Genomic DNA, 4,112 nt, shown 5'->3' with positions numbered 1-4,112 from the left:
CATAGAAAAGATCGGCTAGTGGATGTGTTATCCGCCTTTTTTTACATTCTCCTGAGCTCTGTTACCTCGACAACCAGGCCTCTGTAAAGCTTTGAGAGATTGCAGCATGATCCAATTAAGGTACATGTCCTCACACGCTGCACTGCAAACCATCTCGTGGGCCAATGATAATTACCCTGGGGGCCCTGCAATTCCAATAACCTTTTTCAGTCCTTACCAGGCAGACAGCAGCTTCCCCTCAGTAACTTCCTGTCAGCATGTGCCCCTGGGTTCAGGGCATTCACCGTTGCAAGGCATTCCACCGGAACTGTTTATTGATGGAAACCCTGATGCTCAGCAGAGACTGGGATGTAGATCAATATGCTAAGTTTATTTATTTGACTGTATTTACAGCTGTCTTTCCGCTGTTTGTTGCGCATTACAGTGTGTGTTTTTTTTTTTGTGGATGCACTAAGTTTGAAAAAATATTAGTTAAAGCCTTAATTATACATCAGTTCTAAGTTATATTTTGCTTTGAGTGAGCCCAGCAGCTCTGTGGGAATTTATCAGTGATTCTTTCTGCCAGTTACATAGTTACACCAATAGGTGGCGACAAGTTAATGTCTTATGAGTGAGTCATTGACTCATTTATTAAAATGATTAGTTCAAACAAGGAACAAACAAACGATTTGTTCAACAACACAAATTCATGCAGGAACCAAACAAGTGGCTGTCTTGAGTGATTAATTGAATCATTAATTGAAAAGATTTGTTCACCAACACTAATACATTCAGGAAGTAAACGCCACTTGCTGAGAGATGCTCAATTATGCCGTGGCTTTGTTTGGAAAAACGAGGGCCAAGCAGGCAATATACCAAGAAACTGGCAATACTTTGTCTAAAATGTAAGGTACCCAATATTGACATTTTGTTTAGTGAACTGTTTTATATAAGCAATATCACACTCACCGACCTTGTCACCATGTATAGTGTGTGTGAATTTTGTGTATTGTCTTCTAGTGTTACATTAAGATGATTCATAATATTTTCGCTGGTGGGACAGGTACTTGTAGGTATATTGTTTGCTAACTATATTGATATTTATGATGCTTTGTTTAATTGAGTCTCTTTTACAGTTATCATACTGCACTTATTTACAGTTGAGAAAAACAATTAAATTAATTAATCTTTTATTGATTGATTGATTCATTCTTTTATTCATTCAAAAATGAGGAAAACGTGTGTTGCACCAATAAGGATTAATCTTAAATCTAAATTAAATCAAGGTTTATCTAGTAATTCTGTTGCGCCAAACTTTAAACCTTGTTTAAAAATAAGCAGGTTTACATTTAAACCATCATCTTGATCCTGGATTTAATTTATATTTAAAATAGATTAACTTTAATCCTGTTGCTCCGTAATTTTAAACTCGGATTTAAATCTCAATTAGGGATTGATTTTAAATTTACAGGTGAGGAGGTTTAGATGAAATAAAGTGCACCTACAATTACAATTATGTGGCTGATTAAACAAAGAAAACAACAGAGGGTGTGTCGTGAGGTCTCGGAGAGGAGTTTATTACGAATATAAATGAAGATTCAGCGCACTGAAAGAGCAATTTTCCATACTAAAAGAGCTTCACGGGTGGAACGTCTTTTTGAAGACGCGTCTTTTTAAAGATGTCTTACCACCCGTGTGTTTCTGGGTGCGGTCGTTACCTGGCGCCGGGTGATGGTCACGATCGCTGCCTCTCGTGCCTAGGCGTGAAACACGCTGAGGCGGCTTTCGTGGATGACTCATGCTCCTATTGCGGGGGTATGACCATCTCGGAGTTGCGGACCAGACTCTGTTACCTGCAAGTGGGCGGAGTGTCCGTGCCACTGCCTAGATCTGGGGTTTCCTCTGGTGGCAGCCGGGGGTACCCTTTTTCTGGCAGTGGGCGGACTGGTCTCACGGTCACGGTGAGGAATTCCCCTCCTACAAGGAAGGGGATGCCCGAACCAGCGACCAGCGACTGGTTTCTCGGGGTGGCCCGCGCTGGTTCTCAGGGCCCCACCCCAGTGCCTTTCTTCCCGGAGGTGCATGATGAGATCACTGGGTCATGGACGGCACCTTTTACTACCAGAAACCGCCCCGGTGGCTCATCCTCCCTCACCACCCTTGATGGGAGTCCAGCGAGGGGGTATATGGGAGTTCCCCAGGTGGAGCGGTCTGTTGCGATGCAATTGTGTCTAAATGCCGCTACCACTTGGTGGGGCAAACCGTTGCTCCCCTCCCGAGCCTGTTGGCACTCGTCGGCTCTGATCGGCAGTGCGTATACGGCTTGTGGAGAAGCTGCGTCCACCTTACACACTTCGGCGTTGCTGCAAGTACACCAGGCCAAGGCACTGAGGAACTTGCACGAGGGTGGTGATGACCCGGAAGTTCTCGCGGAGCTCCGCACCGCGACGGACCTCGCGCTACGAGTGACGAAGGTTACGGCGCGGTCTCTGGGTTGTGCGATGTCCACTATGGTGGTCCAGGAGCGCCATCTCTGGCTGTGTCTGGCCGACATGCGCGAGGCGGACAAGGCACGTTTCCTAAACGCCCCTGTGTCCCAGACCGGCCTGTTCGGCGACACAGTGGAGAACTTCGCCCAGCAGTTCTCTGCTGCCCAAAAGCAGACTGAGGTCATCAAACACATCCTGCCCCGGCGTGCAGCTGCTGCCTCCACCCGGCCGCTGGTGGCAGCGCCCCAGCCTGCCCCGGCCGCCGCCCCCGCTCCCGCACAGCATTCGCAGCAGCCTCCAGCAAAGATGCGCTGTGGAGCTGGTCGCAGGGCAGCCGCCCCGCCCGTCCAGGCCCCTGCCAGACCTGGCGGTAAGCGAAAGAGCAAGCGGCCCTGAGACGAGCGACCCAGAGATGGAGGAAGTTGCTCTTCAGGAGGTGGTGAAGGCACCACTCCCTCCCCCGGAGGAGGGCCGGGCGGAGAATCTTTTGTTTCCTTTTTTGTGGACGATCCAGAGCCGTATCACACTCACCCTTCTCTCTTGCCAGTGAGCAGCAGCGGGCGGATCGGGAGGACAAACCAACGGACTACCCACGTACCCTCTGCTCAAACGCAGGTCAGTGTTACACACACCCAGACCCCGCCTCGGACCGGCAAAGAGACGCCTGGGCTGGGTCCCTGCGTTCTTCCGCACTGTCCCACTGCGGGTACGCCTGTAGTTCCGTTGATGCCACTTGTGCGGTGTCTGAGAGCCTGGCTAGAGCTAACCAGCCTGTCTCGATGGCTCCGTCGAACCGTCAGGCTCGGCTACGCGATTCAGTTCGCCCGGCGCCCTCCCAGGTTCAGGGGCGTCCACTTTACGTCAGTGAAAGCAGCAGATGCCCCTGTCTTGCGTGCAGAGATCGCAGTCCTACTGGCGAAGGACGTGATAGAGCCGGTTCCTCCAGCCGATATGAAGTCGGGGTTTTACAGCCCTTAATTCATTGTACCCAAGAAAGGAGGTGGGTTGAGACGTATCTTGGACCTGCGCGTTGTGAACCGGGACCTTCACAGGCTCCCGTTCAAGATGCTCACGCAGAAATGCATCTTCAGGTGTATCCGTCCCCAAGATTGGTTCGCAGCGATTGACCTGAAGGACGCGTACTTCCATGTTTCGATCCTTCCGCGCCACAGGCCATTCGTTCGAGGGGTGGGCATACCAGTACAAGGTCCTGCCCTTCGGGCTGTCCCTGTCGCCCGTGTCTTTACGAAAGTTACGGAGGCAGCCCTTGTTCCCATGAGAGAACAGGACATTCGCATTCTCAACTACCTCAATGATTGGCTCATACTCGCTCAGTCTCAGGATTAGTTGTGCGAGCACAGGGACTTGGTGCTTTCACACCTCAGCCTGTTGGGCCTTCGGGTGGGCGTGGCAAAGCGGCACCTTCCGGGTCCAAGTGACACCGGCCTGCCGACAAACCTTCACCCCGTGGTCAGACCTTGCGTTCCTCCGGGCAGGAGTGCCCCTGGAGCAGGTCTCCAGGCATGCTGTGGTTTGCACGGATGCCTCAACCACCGGCTGGGGGGCCACGTACAACGGGCTTGCAGTGTCAGGGGTTTGGACGGGGCCCCAACTGCACTGGCACATCAACTGCCTCGAGTTGCT

General features: G+C 51.0%; 1 long non-coding RNA gene across 1 annotated transcript in view; it reads left to right on the top strand.

The window, feature by feature from the left end:
* The first annotated feature begins 800 nt into the window (after window positions 1-800).
* LOC107562712 (uncharacterized) overlaps window positions 801-4,112 on the top strand; it is a 13,917-nt gene continuing 10,605 nt past the window's right edge. The window contains exon 1 of the long non-coding RNA XR_001606018.1: window positions 801-884. This is a non-coding gene — a long non-coding RNA (uncharacterized lncRNA). The remainder of the gene's footprint in view (window positions 885-4,112) is intronic.

Source organism: Sinocyclocheilus grahami, unplaced genomic scaffold, assembly GCF_001515645.1.
Source record: "Sinocyclocheilus grahami isolate Dianchi unplaced genomic scaffold, SAMN03320097.WGS_v1.1 scaffold834.1, whole genome shotgun sequence".
Taxonomy (NCBI): Eukaryota; Metazoa; Chordata; class Actinopteri; order Cypriniformes; family Cyprinidae; genus Sinocyclocheilus; species Sinocyclocheilus grahami.
The sequence above is the reverse complement of the archived record's forward strand: the minus strand, read 5'-3'. Positions and strand labels throughout refer to the sequence as shown.